General features: G+C 42.1%; 1 protein-coding gene across 11 annotated transcripts in view; it reads right to left on the bottom strand.

Moving 5' to 3' along the window:
* The window catches only part of RHOBTB1 (Rho related BTB domain containing 1), a 66,635-nt gene extending 47,684 nt beyond the window's left edge, over positions 1-18,951 (bottom strand). Inside the window, exons 1-2 of one of the 11 annotated variants that reach the window (XM_058841089.1) lie at positions 18,612-18,951; positions 14,173-14,268 (exon numbers count right to left, since the gene is read on the bottom strand). The gene's annotated coding sequence lies outside the window, so the exon portion shown is untranslated. The other 10 variants (XM_058841080.1, XM_058841088.1, XM_058841093.1 and 7 more) reach the window with 10 other exon arrangements.
* Positions 18,952-19,986: the final 1,035 nt, after the last annotated feature.

Raw genomic sequence — 19,986 nt, 5'->3', positions numbered from 1 at the left:
CACCTAGTTTGCCTCGGTATGTCCAGTGAGAGATTTCTCTTTGCTCTACATGTCAGATGCCACAATACCCACACTAAAGGTTGACTAAAATTAAAAGTCTACTACTGTTTGTCTCTACAGCATCTTTCTATGACCCACAAATAGGTCCTGACATAGACATCTGATAACCTGTGCTACAAGACCCCCCCCAACAGCCTCCTGCTGCTGTCACAGGAACTCAGAGCAGACTCCACAGACACAGCAGGGGGAAAGAAAGGGGAGGGGAAAAAAGAGGGAAAAAAGATATCCTTCGGGTTTTTACTAAATGACACTAAGAGGTACCAAGCGCCAAGAGGTTTGTGCTTCCCGTACACATCATACCCCTATATTTTTGCCATGCACCTCGTCGCCTCGCTGGAAAAGGAAGCCAGACACATCTGCTTCATGGAGGACTCAGCCCTCTGTCCTCGGAGAAGGGGAGGATGCCACGACGAGGCGGGAGAGCACCTGCGAGCAAACGGTACGCCCGGGGCACCGTCATCCAACCACCCCGGCCCCGCACACCGGCAGCTCGGAGCACGATCGCGCCCAGGCGACGCGGGACCTACCCGGGAGGGCAGGATGCCCGGCGGCCGGGGTGCGTGCGGCGGGGCTGGCCCCGGCCCCGCGGCACCGGAGGGGGTGGCGGCCGCCGCCGCGCCCCCTTCCCGCTGCTCCTCAGGGCGGCGGGGCAGCGCCCGGAGCCGGCGCGGCTCGGCAGGGAGGCAGCATCGCCGCCGGCACTGCTCCGCCCGGCCCGCCCCGCGGCGCTGACTCGGGCGGCGGCGGGGCCGGCGGCAGCCGTGACGTGCCAGCCCCGCCGTCTATTTTTAGCGCGGCGATTGGATTTCATTCATGAAACCGCGGCCGCGCCTAAAGGGGCGGAGAACGGAGCCGCCCCCGCATCCCGCCCGGCGGAGCGAGCCGTGGGGACCCGCAGCTAGGCTGGCCGGGACGCATCCCACCCCTGCCCCACGGCCCGCAGCGCAGGCTTTCTGCCATGGGCTCGCACGGTAAAAGCTCTGACACGAAACTACTTGGAAACCTACCAACACCCCCCCATACGCAGTCTTTATGCGTGTACACTGTAAATACCGTTAATACAATACACATTCCAAAGGTCCTGAAAGCCTCCCTGGATGACGCCTTAAGTTGGGCATGCGATTTCTTACTGCAGATGCTGCTGATATCTTTTGAAATCACTTCTCTCTGTTCTCACTAATGTTTGACGCCTTCATGTAAAACACGCATCACAATTAAACTACAACCTCCCTTTCTCTTACAGTGACAATCTAGGCTTGGTGTTTTCAAACCAGTGAAAGCAGCTCAAGGCCCTGTGTGCTGCAATTCAAACCTGGCTCCATGCTAAAACGAAGAGTCTCTGGCTCTTCGTTTACCACTTGACATCAACAAAACTGTCACTAACTAGTAAGGGGCATGGGCACAATCACTGCAGCTAAGGACAGTTTTTGACATAGCTGTGACTATTTAAAAAGTAGTCAGTATTAAAAAAATATTCTCTTACAGCAACCTGGACTCACACATGGCACAGTCTCATAGCATTAAGACAGTAATTTGTTGGAGAACATTATGAAGTTGCTTAAACCCCTACTTACAGGAATAGTTATCTGTACCAGTAACAGCTTAACAGTATCCAAATGCATTTGGTTATAGTCAATTACTTACATTTTTCAAATACCCAGAAGCCAAACTTACATTAACCAGGTCGAGAACACAACAATTTTCAGTTGAGTAAATCTATGTCAGGACAAATTACAGTTTGCAACTTCGTATCAAAGCAGGCTATTGGGGCACAATAACAATGTGCATCATGGCAAACATTAAGTGTTATTCTCTCCTAGCTTTGCACAGTTTTGATGGACAAGACAAATGCATCAGAAACTAAAACAACTCTCACTCAGACATCTACCTACAAGCAAAGAAATATCAATTGATAATGCAGGCAACAAAAATTTTAAAAAAAAAGTCAACATATTTAAATGTACACTGTAATTACCTTCTGTTTTTTAAGTTTCAAGTTCTATGGGAACTTTTATTCTCCACAAATGAGGGCTAAATTTTTCATTCTATGCAAGAACAACAACCCCATATATTTGCTTGTTTCTCAGACACACAGTTTTTAGGAAAACAAAAAAACCTCATGTTCACCCCACTCAATTCAGGAGGCTGAGCAAAGCAGCATTATTAAAAAGGTATTCCGTTTACTGAACTGCTTCAGTATGGCAATTTTTAATTCCTCATTGGTACCTGTTTCCTACAGTCTAAATGATCACTTTCTGAAGACAAATCAGAGCTAGAAGCCATGTCTCTATTAAAAATACCTAGACTATCACTGCTGCAGCGAGTGTTAATGTGAGAACAGGTAAGTTAGCATCACATGAGGAAACTGATAAAAAACAACCAGACTTGCCATGATACTGACACAAGAACTGTTGGACTGCAATTCAAAAAACATCCCAAACCAAGCCAATAAAAAACCCACAAACCTTTAGATCTGATTCCCAGCTCTTTACAGAGCTTTTCTACAGAAAAAAAAAAAAAAGGGGGTGGGAAGGACAGGAAGAAAGTGTTGTTTTTAGTGCACAATAGTAAATTTAGCAGAATACAGCAATGATTAGTCAGGTGGTTAAAATGGGGAAAAGATAAAGAGGGCATTGCTTCTGATGGGGATCAAGAAAAGGTCTCAAGTTTCCCTCTTTTCTCTTGTTTCAACAGAGTGATAGCAGCTTCTGCTGCTGTGGAAATAGGTACATGCTACTATATTAATTTCCATTTTAATGACCATCTACAGCTACTTTTACCATTCAGTGCTTTCCCACCACAGATGTAAAACTTCTTAAATAATTCGGATTGCAGCTTTTCCAGCAAAGTATAAAATAAAACCCCAGTACAACCAGAAGTTCTCTGTTCTCTGATACATAATCCTGTTTGGAATCATATTTATATTTTCCCAAACTTTTTAAACAAACAGTTGAGTTTTGACTGTAAACTTGAGTGGCACTTTGAGGAGTGGTTGGAATGCATCCCTAATAGGGTGTAGAGCAACTGACAGTTTCTAGGCTTTGGTACAAGAAAACACGGTAATAAAACAAAAGTATTCCCACTGACTTTGCATAAACATTAAAAATATACAAATGCTAAAGTTTTACTCATTTGGATGTTTAAGTATTCCAGGTAGCCAGCTTGGATTTTTCATTTTAATTTGTTTATTTTCAGGAAGGAATAACAGCTAGAGGGAAAGGGAGAAGGGAATAAGCTCTGTCTTTGCAAGCAATCCTAAAGGACATGGCATTGGACCATGGTAGCATTTAACTACAGTCTGCTTTTGCCAAGTCGATACAGCTTTCCAAAACATGTTTATGGGCTGCTGAGCGAGCTCCATCACTGCAGCTCAGTTATGTGCTTTAAACACTATCTTAAAACTGAGAGAACCACTGGGTAAAAAAGGACTAAAATAATAATTTAAAAATGCATTCACTCCCATGGAGAATTCTTAGAATTATCTTAGTCTTGCTAAATTACAAAAAGCATTTGAAAGCATAAATGTAAATTCCCCATATGTTCCAATGTATTATTTTTTACTCTGGGGCTAGACTAACCTTTTGGTCTTGAGACTATATTTCTCAGATGATTAAAAAATATCAGGAGAGAGTGTCAATTGTGCATAGACTGTAACTGAGTTTGCAAATAACCTTTCTACTCCTGGATCTTGAGAGTCAGTTTAAATCCAGAGGCTGCTCCAACATGCAGTGTTGGCAGAACTCCTTAAGGAACTTTCTATGAGCTTGGAAACACTGAAGCTCAGTGCCCTCAGGCCCTTCCATCCTCTGCACTTCTGAGACACCAGAGAAAGGCTCAGGAGGAGACAGGTTGAAAAAATACTAGTCAAAGATAACAGGAAGTGCAGGAAGAAGGTACTACAAGCACTTGATTTAGCTTCTTCGACAAACTCTTCTGGAAAGGGAGCCCATACTTCTCACCATCCCATCATAACCTAAGTCTGCTGCATCTGCAGAGGATTGATAGTCTTTAGTTTTAGTTGATAGTCTAAGCATGGTAACTCTTAGATTTTACATTTCTGTTTATTAGCATTCTGTGAGAGTCTACATCCCAGACCCAAGGGCTATATACTGTGGAAGTATTAGATGTCTAGGTATGGTCTGCTTAAAAAAAAAAAAAATTAAAATGCAGTGACGTGGCTCTTTGCTCCCTCTGAGAACCCACTCAAGCTTTTAATGCAGGACAACTGAGATTATTTCCCTTCTGATTTAGGTAGTAACACAAGTGCAGTTTCCTATGACAAGTGTCCTAGCTTAGGGCAAATTTGGGAGAAAAACTCCAAATGGGGGCTTCCCCACGAAAAAAATTCAAGTGACCCCTCCCCCCAACTGGTCCGGGAAAAATAATTTCCTTGGAGAGAAGTGGAAAAAGCTGTTTATTTAACAGAAACTGAATAATATTAAACAATAAAACCTCTCACTGTTCGATGGGATGGCAAATCTAGGAAGAAAAGTCCTTTTCATGTGGTGTAGCTCGGCTCACTCAGGTTCTTATCAGTCCTTTCGGCGCTGGAAAGTGCCGAGGCCCAGGCCCCAGTGGGCCACAGGTGTGAGCTCCCAGGGTATGGCTGGGTTTTTTTCAGTCCAGAGCAGGTTTGAACAGATCCAAGAAAAAAGGGAAAAAAACAAAGGTCCAGGGAACTCCTCTGCCTCAGCTAGCTAAAGCTAACTAAAAGCCAGAGAGAAGCTCTGTCCCGCTGTCTGTCCGTGCTGCAGACACCACAGTCCAGGAGCGGGATGTGTGGGAGTGATGTTTTCTTTCAACACAAACTGCGCGCTTCTTCTTCCCCCCTTCGCTCTCAGAGCCAGTCTTAAAGGTGAAGAACTTAATATAGAACATAAACCAGGTGATTGGGGATACCAGTATCATAAAGTCACCCCAGGACAACAAGCTACACCAACAACACCCAGCAGCAACAGTTACAGAACTAAGCTTGCTCACTAAAAGAGGGCATGTCTGACATTGCAGAGACCGCCTGGGACTGTCCAAACCTAAAGCCAAATAGTATAGGACATCCTAGAGTTTCTCCTTCTCCCTTATCCTTGGATGCAGGGGCCTTTCATATTAGAAGACTCTAGAAGCGTGTTTAGATTAAAAAAATGTTAGTGGAAATAATTTAAATGCACAAGGAATAAAGCAAAACAAAATATGGCAATCTCACAGGGACACAAGGTGCTCTCCACAGTCCATGAAATTTGCTTTCAACAATACAAAGAGAACATGAGTGAATGTTGTAGAACCAAAATAAGGAAATGTGGTACTTCAGTTAAGGACTTCACCATCCACCCATTGTATGTGGTGTATGTAGCCTCAGCCAACTGTCAGCATGTGAATTAAAGTATCAGAATTACCCAGCTCCTGTCATTGAAGTCTACTTTTCCCCCACAATTAGGCTTAGAGACTTTAATGATGTGGGTAGATCAAAATAATTTCTAACTACTTTTGTAATGGATTAGGATATATTTAATTAGATTTTATCCATAAAAAATTCATAAAGAGAACAAATGCCTTGAGTAAAACTATGTAGCACTATATTCTATAAACACTGAAATAAAATTCAACTCATTTCCTGTCAATACAATTTTTGTATTAAAAGGTTTGCATTCAGGGCTGCAATATACCCTTGCCAAATGTTCATGAATTCCTAATTAGCTTTCTTTTCAAAACTATTATACATTCTATCCAGTTTGTTCTTCTCTTTGGTTACCATTTGACGTAAGATGTCTCTATTTAGTGACATCAACATCTACTCTCAGCCAGCTCTGCAAATTGATTAGGCCAGTTGCATCCCTTTTCCTACATCTCAGAGATGGAGACATGTAACATACACAATAACACCTTCACTGTGCTCGTTAGACACCAATATAGACAACTATGTATTTATTTGTTAGGTTTTTTTCAGTTCTTCATTGAATGCTAAATATAATGCAAGACCATCATCGCCTAAGAAGCCTGCAGTGCACCAGATTTTATTAGAGCATTCTGTGAATGATATATAGCACCAGTGGTTTGCCTTGTGAATTATATTTCCCCATTCTATTTCACTAGAAAATGGATATAGAAGGCTTAATATAGGCATACATTTTGAACAACTGAGTAAACAGGAAAGAAACCATCTACAGAAGGAAAATGCCAATACTTATCATTTGGAATAAAAAGTAAATCTATTTTTTTCAGAGGGTTATATTTTGACAATGCTTTAGTTTTCAGTCTAATTATGTGTAGGATATTGGTTTTTGCATTTCCGTGCTTCCATATTTAATCTTGCTAATTACAAGACCCTGATTTTCTGTACCTCACTCCAAAACAGAGTATCAATTTAGGTGGGAAGAGCCCTCCAGAGGTCATCTAGTCCAGCCTCCTCCTCAGTACACAGCTGACTCCAAAGCTTGATCTGGTTATGGAAAGTCAGTCCACAATCTCCAATCCACATGTTCCATTGCTTAGCCACTCACTATGAAAATGGCTTTTTTTACAACCAGAAAATATTTTCTTTACACCTGCCTTGCTGCTACTTGTGACTGCTGCCTTTCATCCTTTTGTTGCACAACTGTGAGAAGATCTGGTTTCCCCACAACCCCTTCTTAACACCTGAGATAGTAATTAGATGCCCTCTTAACCTTCCCTTCTCCAAGCCAAATAAGCAGCTCCCTTAGTGTCTTCTGTGTATATCTTATGTTTCAGTTTCCCCACAGTATTAGTGGGCCTTGGTTGCACTGTCTTTAGTCAATCTCTCTTCAGAACTGCAAAGCCTAAAACTGAGCAGAGTTTCTCAGAAGCCACTTCACAGGTGCTGAGCAGAGGGGAATAACCCTTGTCCTTGCCCTCCTCGTTGCACTCAGCCTCAGGCAGCCCTGGACATGGCTGTCCTTTGCTGCTGGAAGGGCACTCAGCAGAACCAGGTATGTCCCAGCTTGTTTACTTGCACTGTCACAGTCTCTCTGATGACCCCTTAAACTCTAATAAACTGCCTTTGCTGCCTCCCTTCTCTTTCTGCAGACTGTGGGGTGTGATCTCAAAAAGGAGTGGATTCACTCGAACAGTCCTAGTTTGAAAAGTCAGGTTTACCAGGATACAATTAAGCAAAACAAAATTTTGGTTTAATAAGAAAAACAGCAAGAGAAACAGCTGAGCAGTATATAAGAGTCACCCAAGGGAAGAAGTGGCAGAGTTATGGCTCACTGCATTCCTAACCCAGAGAGGACAAGGCTGTTTCAAGAATTGGTTCTACAGCAGAGTTTTGTATCACATGTGTAATCTTTTCTAATGGGAGAAATTTTGCAACAGCTTGTATTTGATATATTCCACACTTCTAGCTACTCAGGACTACAACATGGATACAAAAGGTTTAATCAGCTTATAAAAACAGTTCCAAACAAAAACTAAATAGAAAAACCTGACTAGTAGGAGAATATCTTCTTGACTGTCATTTTGCTGTTTGGCATGGGAATGAGTCTGGTCGTAATTGTGCTGGCATCTGCATAACTGTTCAGAGCTTCTTAAAATGTTTCTGCCATCTAATCAGATGTTAATGGAATGGAAAGAACTCCTCTGTGGAATGAAAAAAGAGTCATAGCAAACAGTCAGCTGGGGGAGATTTTCTGTCTGTCTGACCTGGTGGCTAGCTATCAGTCTCCATCTCTCCTCTATGTAGATCAGTCAAAATTCACTTGTCTCTGAGTACTGAGTTTCCAAAAGACTTGAAATATACTACAACTACAGGAGGTTTTCAATGACATATACAGTCTTTGCTTCTCACTCTTCATCTAAGATACTGAGCTTTAAAAACCATACATAAATGGATCAATCCTTTTTCTTCCAAGCATTATAAATGTGCTCTCTGCCTTCTGAGGATTGCATAAACCTATTAAAAGCCTAGCCGATTTATACACAGGAGGATACAAAGTGTAGACCAAATTTTAGAAACTAAAATATTGGTAAAAGATTTCAGAAATTCGACAGGAGCAATACACAAATAGAGATCTCTGCAACAATGTGCCACCCCTGCTCAGAGCTGCTTTTATTGGTGGTATAAAGAGATCATGAGGACAAGTCTTGAATACAGACCTCTAGTTACAGGAACTGGAAAACATCAGGTAGGGTTGGTGAGAGGCAGAGAAACAAAGTGGATTTTGTCACCTTTTTCACAGTTGCCAAATCCTAGTGTAATTGGTCTCTGAATCACTGCTTATATACAAGAACAGTAGCCACCAGACAAACTCTGATCTTTATAGGCTGTCAAACCAACAGAGCAGGATTAAGTAGAAGAAACAAAGGCAGCTTAATCTCATCATCACTGACCTTAGAGAAACAGCCTTATTGACTACAATTTACCCCTCTGCACCTCTGTCCCACAGCGAGCTAGATATGAAAGTAACACCCAGCTATAGTTTTAAGAGCCTGTTATAAATCCTTCTGAAACTGTTTAAGAAAAGCTTCCAGTGATTCCTCTGGGCTTCAATTCAGAGAGCAATTCAAGAAGAAAATGTCCACAGAATTAGTTGCTACATGCTAGTCTTAGAAAGATGACAACTTAAAGTATCTGAAACAAAACAGAAATGAATAAAGCACCTGTAACTTGGCTATTTTTTCACTAGGTTGTTCAAAGAATGTACTTATTTGGATTACAATCCCCCCAAGATTGAAGTACAATTCTTCATTTAGTTTGAAGTGTGATTCTGCACAGTAGTTACACTGTGGGATTTTATGAATTGAACACCAAAATTCAAACTTTGTTACCGTCTCCATATTTTATACCTTGAAACCACTCATTTTCTGTAAGAGAAAGCTCTTACAGGAAGGTAAGACCTTGTGCCTCTTACCACCACCTTACAGCAATTTACTGAAGTGATTTAGTCACACTAGCAAAGATTGCCTTGCAAAGCCCTCATTTTTGCAACAGAACAAATTCAGTGGGTTAGACTGGATCATATCAACATGAGGTTTCTACTGTCCAAATGCCACTCATGTATTTTAGTGGTTTACTTCAATATGTCTAAACAAATCTAGTTACCACTTTTCTGTTTCCCCAATGAATTAAGGTCATATACCATAGGCAGAAAGGATATTAGCAGGGTTGGTTCTGATGGATATCTTTCACTCCCTGAAACACTTCCTATAAATTCTAGGAAAACAGTGTAGCTGAAGGCTAACTGTAATTGCAGAAATTGCGGAAGGATACATACAAGTGATCCACAGAAGAAAACACACACGAGTGATTCCAAGTCTAAGAAGCAGGCAATAAAGACAGTTTGCATGTTTCACCACAGGCTGCTTGATGACACTTCCCTAATTATGTTTATTAGGAACAGTTAACAAGAAGGATTCTGTTCTTTTAAATGCTACCATTCAAAAGCTATCAACCATGAAATCACATACTTCATCATATATTTGCAGTTTTCACGGAGGGTGTAGGACACTACTTCCAGGACCTGCCAAAGTATCACTGTTACAGGTTTGAACTACAGATTAGGCACAAATCAGAGGGCTTAAAGGAGTATACTGTGTAATTTGCAAAGTACTGACTAAAAGACATCACTTTCCAATTACACTTACAGTTATAAGTGCAGCATTTAAATATATCAGGAACAGAATATACCCTTGTAAAATAAAAAAAAAACCCAACCAGCAGCAGCAGTGGTTTTGATGCTAATCAGGCATTCAGGGAGCTTTAACAAAATAAAAAATATCCCAGTGCCTTGAAATTTCTCATCCACTCATTGCTTGAAAGTCATATTGCCAAAGCATCATGAATGATGAACCATGAATGAGTAGGGTTTTCTTTTCTCTTTCAATGAAGTAGCAAGACATGTAGAATTCTATTTTTAAACTTTTTTACAGTCTTTTCCAAGTCAGGCAAGAATTCTTTTCTTGGGTAAAGGTAGAAGAGAAGAACTACAAAGGTATTAATTGTATTTACTCCCATACATATTGACAAAATTGCTAGAGCAGGGTGCATTTTGTAGCACTACAAAATCCTCAAGAGAATTAAATTCCTCCCACACCTTATCCCCAAAATATTTTTGCAGGAAAAGGTATGAATTATTTACAGAAGAAATTGCCAATAAAATGTCATCAAACTGCATCTGTTACAGAAGATAAACGTTTCTCCACCATTCCTATTTTTTACATTACGCTTCTAGCAGAAATTCAGATAAACAACTAGAAAACTATTGTAATCTTATAGTAAGAGAAACTTTAAAAGTTCCTGAATTATAGTGTTGCCAGTGGGGAGCACTGTTGCAAACACGCAAGAGAATTAAAAGAACAAAATTTACCCCTGGAGAAATTCAATGGAGATAGCTGGATTGCCTCAAGGAAAGTCTGACCCACAGGTATTTTCCTTAGACAACTGGAAAGTATTTTGTGAAACATTCTTCTGTATTTAGTGATAAATAATCTACATTTTTGTCATAAACTCACATGGCAGTCAGAAAGTTGTCTCTGAAATAGAAGTGACAAATTCAGGAAGTTCAAGTGTTATGGGATAGCCATAAATCAAGAACTGAAGAATGGACAGTCATAAGGCCCCACAACACATACATCCATCTCAAGTGTAAACTGTACCTGTTGCACAGGACAATTACTGGAACACCTGTCCATGCTGAGCACATTTAGGAGCCCATGCAGAAACAAATTTCACCACTGACAAAGCAGCTGAAAACAAAAAGCAGCTAAAGCTCAGGTACTGTTACCATGCTATGTTTTTGTTGCTGCAAATCTTCATTTAGAGGGTGCTAGGCCCTGGCTTCCAGAAGTGTGAGGAGAGGTAATTTCAGCTGGCAAGAGAATGCTCTTATGTGACAGCACTGATTTTATATCACAGCTTCGATTTCTTATGTTGGGTACCTTGATGCTTAAGCTCGCAGAACTGCATCATTTCTTTCTTCCTTTCCCACCTAACTATAACAAATTGTTCCTGATTCTGCATAGGTGTTGTGAGAAACAGCCATTCTCCTTTATGTAAAGCACAAAAAATCCCATAATAAAGTTAGAAACATAGATTTCAACAGTATGACAAACAGTGCTAGAGAACATAAATTTAATTACAAGGATCAAAAGCAACAAACAGCAACACTGCCCTTCCTCTCACACCTGAACCACCCACGCAAAGCAATCCCACACATTTCTAATCTCTAGTCACAAGCAGTCATAAATTTGAGAAGAACTAGTTCAAGCGATTTTAAAATTTCCTCTGATAAATTTAATAATCTTCTGTTGAAGGTTACTGTTGCACAGATACCCCTCTGCTGGCTTTTCACAGTTCCGAATTTTGTATTTACCATTCTGAATTGTCAGCTACATTCAAGTGCCAGATTGCACTGTAGAGGCAATCACACATGTAGCTATTTTATTCCACTGACTGTGAACACAGTAATCTCTGAGAGAGCAGTAGCTTCTTTATCCAGACAGCTAACTTTACTACTACTTGTCTCATAATGCCTCAGTGACACAGAAGCCCAGAAGCAAATAAGCTGTGACTGGGATATTAAGGAGTAATAACACCTCTACAATGACACACCTTCCAGAGATGCAGCATTTTCTGACTCAAGCACACACCCTTGCACAAGTTAGCTTTTTTTCAGACCTGCAGATATATTCCCGTTGAGAAGTGAGACAAAATCAGAGAAACAACAGGAACTGGTGTGGAAATGCCAAGTTTCTGAGAATATTTTTCTGTAATTTACCTACATGAGCTATGCACATTACTCAGAAATTGATTTTAAATCAGTCTGGGAAGTGAGGCTTGACACTGGGAGAAGAGGTGAAAAGAGATACTTGGATTCTTGGGTGTGCCATTTCCTTCAATAGGTACTTTTTGATGGTGAGATCAATCAATGAATATTAAATAATTCATAGCATCACTGTCCTGGTTTCAGATGGAATAGAGTTAATTTTGTTCCTCATTGCTGGTACAGTGCTATGTTTTGGACTCACTATGAGAATGCTGATGATGTAGGTGTTGCTTGGTAGTGCTCACTCCAAACTGGGGATGTTTCAGTACCTCATGCTCTGCCAGTGAGCATGTACACCAGAAGCTGAGTGGGACCAGGGCCAGGACAGGTGACCCAAACTGGCCAAAGGGATTCCATACCCTAAAAGGTCATGCTCTGTATATAAATTGGGGGAGTCAACTGTGAGCTGCCAATTGCTTCTTGGGGCAGGACTGGACCTCAGCCAGCACCTGGCGAGCCACTGTGTTGTGCACCACTTGTTTTTCTGGGGTTTTATTTCTCTCCCTTTCTTTTGTCTCCCATTTAATTCCAGTGATTATTATATTTTATTTCAATTATTAAACAGTCCTTAGCCTATGGGTTTTACCTTTTTTCTGATTCTCTTCCCCTCTTACGTACTGGAGGTACATAAGCAAGCAACTACATGGTACTTAGCTTCTGGCTGGGGTTAAACCATGACAATCACAACTTGTCTATATGTAATACTGTAAACTGGCTTGCAGGAACTGCATTACCTATAAAATTACTTCTACTTTTATTCACAAAGTATATGTTTGTCTTTGATGATGTCCTGAAAGGGGCTCATTAAATTACTAATGTAACTATTAAAGCTATTAAATTACCAATTTTGAGGGATCAATTCAAACCACATTGAGATAAGCATAAATCCAAAGTAAACTAAGTGTATCTTCACTTCACTGACCCTCCCATGAGGCTCTGAATGCTGAAATGTCTTTCTCCTGACAAGATTAACCCCTTAATTGTATAATTCTCCCTGGACAAAACAGTGGAAGTAGTTCAAGGGCTCACAAAATGTTCTGCTTGATAGTACATAATGATGGGGAGAGGAAGGATGCTTGCCTTGTGCTTACTTTTAGAGCCCAGGGAAGAGATTGCTCCCTAAGCTTCCTGACAAGATGCTTATTTTTATTCTCATTGTCACTGTGTTTTCCCATGAACAAATATTTATACTTCAGAGGAAATGTTTCAGTAACATTTCAAACAGGACAAGCAGCGTGTTCAGTTCCTTTTATTATGAGAAAGCAATTTTGCTTACAGGAGGAAGTAAATAAGTAGATTCCCCAGAGATGCCTGCGAAGGGGTAATTCTTGCAGGGAACCCATCTTAAAAATACTGGCAGCATGTCATTAGGTCAGTGTTAGCTGACCTGTGGAGGTTTCCTTTGCAATTGCAACAAATGAACACATCAGAGATTTATTGTTTCCTTTGTTCAGAGAAACAGACCATTCCTATCTTCATGAAAACATTCTCCCTTCTGACAAATCTTATGTTCCTATCTGCATTATTATAATGTACATTTAAGACATATGGCAAGCTATAAATCCATCTCTTGTTAATACTTCTGAACACATAACAGACTGAGAAGGCCAATGGGTAAAAATGACCTAATTTCATTGAGTACTCCAAATTGTAAGCAGACAGTTTGACTCAATGATCTCCTGAGGTTCCTTAAAACCTGAATTTTCTCACAATCCTAAATTAAGGACACATATTTGGTTTTACTAACTTACATACTTACTGCAGGAACTGTGAAGATCTAGCTGTGATACTTGACAAAAGCAACATAAATATACACCTGTAACTTAGGCTGGCAAAAGCCCCAGTTTTCCCCAAGTTGCACAGAGCAGGAACTCAGAAAGCTGCCTGGATGCATGAAAAAGTACCTACATATTTATAGTACAAACTCTTTCTTCATCCCAAGATCTCGCTCATTTCTTGCACCTGCAGTTAGTCTGTGTAAGTATTTACTCCTGAAAATCAGACTTACCAACTTCTGTTTCTTTGATTCTTGGAAAAAAGCTTGACATTGGATCAAAAGCTAGTCTGTGCAGAAGCTGCTCATTACCAACACTGCAACACCAAGCCCTTAGAAATTTGTTTTTATCTGCTGAAATATCAGAACAAAGCTGACTAATCCTGTAAATAAAATCATTATTTGTAGGACTTTTCAGTTAAGACTTTTGGTACAAAGTTTGCCAAGACGTAGATGTTATAACTCTTACATACTTAACCAAAAGCTGCTGGTCAGAAGAGCAGAGGTGACAGGCAACACTAAGTGAAATGAGTCAGGTTTTTTTTTTTTCCTGTCAATACTTACCTCACAGGAGAAAATGTTCACATCCATTTTTAGCAACTTGATCAAAAGCAGAATTTCATTAAAAATACTTCATGCTTTTCTCTTACTGTGGCACTCCTGGGGAGGAAATGAGGAAAAAAAAAAAAATAAACCTTACGATTTTCAACCTAAAATTATGATACATGCAACAGCAACATCTTTTATGATCCATTTTATATTGTAAAACAGGCCTGCTTGTTCAACAAAACAGTCTTTTAAAGTTTCAAACAGGTGAACTGTATATCTTTACTAAAACACTCTTTGCTCCAATATACTGAAGAAATCTTGGGTAGCTTGATGAGCTTTTGAGCATAACTGGAGACTGACACAAGTCTATCAAATGAAGCTTGTTCATAAATAATTTCTCTATGGTTTTACATTAGAAAACATCAAACCACCCTAGGTGTCAGAACCTAACACTGCTGTATTCCAGTTAACCAGGGATGTCTCTTAGGCAACAGACTCTGAGGAGGGTTTTTTTGGCTACCTTCAAGAAGGTGACAAGACTCTAAAATATGAGCTGACAGCCTGATGACACATGAACTGGGAATTCTGTGTTGCTTCCTCCTTTGGTAACAAATTAAATTAATTATAAATGTCCTTCGTTGAGTTTGGTAAATGCCTACTTTATTGTGGCTTGGTTCCCATCCAGGAGCAAGGTGGAGATTTTCCAAGAACTGAAGATGAGAACAACATTGGTTTCACCTCAGATGCTGCCCTAAAAGCAATGCTCAGTGGCACAAGTAGGTTCCAGAGTTTCATGCTAGCTTCAATAGCTACCAGTAAAATGCAGACTCTTCAAATGAACAGATTAGTGGCCCACTGGACATTTCTCGCTTCTTTCAGGATCATTTCAGAACTGAATTTAGGACTGAAATTAATTTCTCACAGAAATTACAACCCTCTGTAGATACCCAGCACAACACAACAGAGAGAACAAACACAGAATGAAGTAACACTTCATTCCACCTTTGTGGAATAGACAAGCCACAAAAATTGACACTGGAGCTAAAGGCATGATGTTTATGTCCTCTAGGAGTCCTGCCCTTGCCTTTGCTACTTATCAATAGTGATTTTAGGGGCAAAGACATACCAGTCTTCCTGAGCTTCCATGTTTCATGCAGCTACAACTGTGAAGAATCTTCTCACCATCTTTTCTACTGTGTTCACCCTTACCTCCTCCAAGGCAGGCCCATACAGCTCCCTTTGTAAGCACTACAAGTAACAGCCTTAACCCACAATTAAACAACCCTCCAAATAATGAATTAATGACATTAGCATACTCAGGGCTCCAAAACTGTTTATATATATATATATATATATATGTGTGTGTGTGTGTGTGTGTGTGTATGATATGGTACCATTCATAACTCTTTACTTGTTTCCTGAGTATTGATGGCAGATTAGAAGTTACTTATAGCTTCCTTCAGAACATCCCTTTTCAAAAAAAAAAAAAACGAACTAAGGCCATCTAGTTTATCTCATCACAACCCCCAGAACTTTCTACGTTTTTACTTCACTGAGATCTCATTCACTTCTAACAGCCTTTCTCTGTTTCACCCTCATTAAAATCTACAGATATGACCTCCAAGGATATATCAAGATCCTTCTTATTCTCAAACAGACATATGAAGCCCTTCCACAAGTTCATTTACAATTCTTTTTCATCAATCATTTACATTATCGTCATATTAAAGGCCACAGTAAGACTCTCTTGCTTGCTATTTTTTAATTCTTATGCTATTAAAGTCAGACCAGTTGTTTGAAGACTGTAAGCAGACAGAAATGTAGCTAAACCTGATTTTCATCATTACTAAAGCATAAGACTAAAAGTTCCCCTTCACAGATAAAAGTTTATGGCCTTCATCCCCCTGCCCCTCAGTCTTCCACTTTCCAGTTTTGAAGATAGTTCAGTTCTTAATTAGCATTGTTCTACCCTATTACAACTCCAAAATACAAACGTCTTTCATACCATGGTAGTGGAAACAGATCTCTCTCTATGATGATGATCTGCACTCAGAAGAATAGAGCAGCTAAACCTTACATGCACCTTCCTTAGCAGAGTCTCGAGGAGCTGACATCTGAGAAGAGAGTTGGCTTGCTGTGACTCTCACCCTGTGTGCCTGCAGAGAAAGTATCAGCTCTGGCTGTGGTAGTGCGCTTCCTTCTCTCTCCCATCTGCTCTGCACCCAGGCAGGAACTATCTGAACTAATGCTCACCCACAACAAGAAGCACACCACGATACTGTGTGCAGTGCATGCAGCAAGGTCACCGTGGGCTGAAGGAAACTAAAACCTGCTGGAACACAGAGTAATTCAGTGAGGGATGTACTTGCATGGTGTAGTTCTCCAAAGTGGGAAATTTCTTTTAAATAAGCAGGAAGGTGAGGAACAGGAACACCTCCTGCAGGTTGCCAAGTGAAACATTTGCTGTGCAAACCAGGCCTGTAAGGAACACAGAAGAGGCCAGGTGGAACACTGGGCTCCCTGGATGACTCCTTGTGGCCAATGTCTAATCTGGTCTAGAAGCCTCTTCTGTGATGGACAAGACACTCCTCTTACACACTACACTACAGAAAACTCAGCCCAGTTTTTCCCTCAAATCCACCTCAACTTCACCTTTGTATTGTTCAGAAGCCTTAGCTGATCCAGTCTTTGCCGCACTCCTGTTTTGTTTGGTTTGTTGGGGGTTTTTATTATTATTACCAAACTGACAATATTGTAGAATTTTATCCTCTCAAGTTTTTTACGAGTTTCATTTAACTCGTCCATCATCTCTGTGCATAACACCACATATTCACAGTACATCTACCCTAAATCTCTTCAATAAACTCTGAGGGATTGTGTGGAAGAAAAGTGCTTTTAAGCCATATATTTCTGACTTGCTTAATATGGTCTCACTTACTTTTGCCTTTAAAAGTCAAAATACTGGGAGAAGTTCAAGTAAAAGAAAGAGCAGAACCTTAGTTCACTGTTGTACTCTTTACTATGACACACCTCACTTGCTCTACATTACATGGTTCAACAGACAGTAGAAATGTTACTTCCCATTGATACCTAAATGAACATTTCCTCTCAACATATTTTCAAATTTGATGTTGTTGGATCCACAGCAAATGCAAGTGTTTTGCCCTTTCTATTTCAGTTTAGGCAAGTATGTTTATTCTGGGGTCTCTCAGAGAACAAGCAACTTTTTCCTGTTTCAATTACACAGACAATAGAGCGATGATATGTGATAAAAATACTTCCATTTAACTAAGCACAAATGACAGCATTTGGTGTGAAGCTCAAAATGAGGTTCTAAAAGAAGATGGGCTATTATGATTGCCACTAACCCTATCTTAGGAGTAACCCCAACAACTCATTTAAACAGGTCCTAAATGAAAGTGCAAGCAACTCTAAAGCTACTAATCCTATGCTCCCCAAGTAGTGAAAAGGTTTTCCCTTTTCTCATTCCCTTTTTCCAAGAGCTGCAAAAGAGTTGGGCTAGGTATGGCCTACTGCTTCTCCCCAAAGGTTCTCAACAACTGTAAAGAGAAAGGGCTCTTTAACATCATTCTCCAGCTAGGTCTTTTTGGAAGGTACATCCTTCTTTATAACCAGCTCCTCTTGTATCCAGTTCTCTACATGCATTTGCACTCTGTACCAATAACAAATTTCATTCTTGTAATGCAGAGAGCCATTAATAATTTAAGATTAAAAAGGGACCTAAGGGCAGGAATATTCCACTTTTGCTCACGAGATAGATGGTACCCTGCTAGTACGTCAACTCAAGTTATCTTTGTGCATGCTACATTAATTCAGCAAATTGTTCTTCAAACAAAGTGCATGCAGAAAGTGCCTGGAGATTCTACACAGGAAGAAAGTTTGATTTCCATGGCAAATGTGCCAAACCAATACCCAGAAGGTGAAATACGAACAGGGCTTAGTTTAGGATTAGGATTAATTTTGTAAAGAAGCCCTCTGCAAGAGCGAGTAAAAGTCATGCCGCGTGTAGTGATAGATACCCCAGCGCCATGCCCACACCGTGAGAAATCAGAGAAACAACGAACACGTCTAACGGTATGGAACGGCTCAGGGGCGATGCAGCAGGACCGCCTGACACCCAAGTGAGCTGTCAGCATTTCTGACCTTACCGCGGAAGCGAATGGGACATCAGGGCGAAGCGGGCAGGTGAGGAGATCCTCCTGGGGCAGGACCCGGGGACTCCTGTCAGGAGCCGCCCCGGAACGGGGAGCGCCCCCGGCCCGCCGGTCCCAGCCTCGCGGTGCCTCAGCCGCCCGCCGCTCCTTCCTCCGGCGCAGTCCTGGCGCAGCTTCCCACACCGGCCGGCCCCGCTAGGTCACCCACAGCGACCGGCGGCGGCATCCGCCCGTCCCGCGCCCGCCCTCCCTCCCGCCACCGGGGCCGCGGCGTCTCACCTGAGAGCAGAGCGGGGCCGGCTGGGGCCAGGACAGAAGTGAGGCGCGGCGGGGTGCGCAGGGCGGTGCTGTGTCTCGGGCGCGCTGCCGTCCCGCCCTGCTGTGCCGTACCGTTCTGTGCTGTGCAGCGCCGAGCGGGCGCGCGCGTCACAGTCAACCGGCGCCGTCACGTGAGCGCGCCCCGGCACGCGGTGCTGCTGCCGCGGCCCTTACAGCAGCGCGCGCGCGCGCGCGGCGGGCAGTGCGCGCGGAAAAGGGCGCGGGGGGGGGGGGGGGTGCACGCGCTGCTGTGCTCTGAGGGGCCGGGGATCGCAGCGCTCCTCACGGGGCTCTGGGGCTACCGGTGGCGGCGCGCTCGCCCTTCCTGGCCCCGGGAGAGATCGCTTCCAGGAATTGAGGGGCTGCGGAGGCAGGAAATCCTGCGGGGCCCCGTGCAGGGAGCGGCCGCAACGGCATCACCTCCGCGCGCGGGAGGGTGGGGTCCCCAGCCGCCTCCTCCCCGCTCCGTGTGAGCATCCGCACGATGAAATGTGGAACTTGACTGTGAGATCAAGGGGGGTGTGTGTGTGCCTCCCTGAACTGTGAATACTCCTGTTTAACATTGCTGACTAATCTGACGAGTAAATCCCACCGCACTGCTCGCTTCAGTTTCCCCATACAGAACTTTGATCCTGAATCGTAGCTAAAAAACAACGTTAAACCCGTTTTCTGCCCCGGCTGCTTCCCATTTACGCTGTCCTCCGGGTGTCTGACCTCTCTATCAACGATACACTAACAGAAGTCTTTAGAGAGAACAATAACGGGATGCCGTAAGTAATCCAACTCCGTAAAGCATTTTAAAAGGTTGTAGAATGTATTGCTGAAATGCTTAGGTAAATTTGAGGAACAGCCCAGGAGCCTAGTGGTAAAAAAATTTTCTGCTTACTCAGGGTCTTGACTCAATTTTCCCTGGGCCATTCTGTGCTGTTGAGGAGGATTTGGGAGGACTGTACGGGCAGATGCTAAGCCTTGTGCCAGTGCTTCACCGTGGTGATGTTTAATGTTGGTCATGGGGAGTTTCTGTCAACACAGCCCTTCTAAAAGGTGAAGTGCTAAGATGCAGGGCCTAAGGACAGCAGGAGCTGGCAGTATTGCAGGTAGAGAGGCAGGCTGGGCTTGCAGCCAAACAGCTCTCCTATCTGAATGGCAGAGATCAGGCATTCTGTGCAGAACTAATGAACCTAGCCCCCATATCATGAAAACCATAAAGAGAAGCAGGGTTCATTGAATCTTCTTTCTTCTTTTGATGATTTTTATTTCATGTGCTTTCCTGTGGAGTCATGAAGGCTTGAAACGTACCTGCTGTACACTGTATCAATAGTGCAATATACGTGCA

Source organism: Poecile atricapillus, chromosome 6 (genome assembly GCF_030490865.1).
Source record: "Poecile atricapillus isolate bPoeAtr1 chromosome 6, bPoeAtr1.hap1, whole genome shotgun sequence".
Taxonomy (NCBI): Eukaryota; Metazoa; Chordata; class Aves; order Passeriformes; family Paridae; genus Poecile; species Poecile atricapillus.
This window is presented reverse-complemented; position numbering and strand designations above follow the sequence as displayed.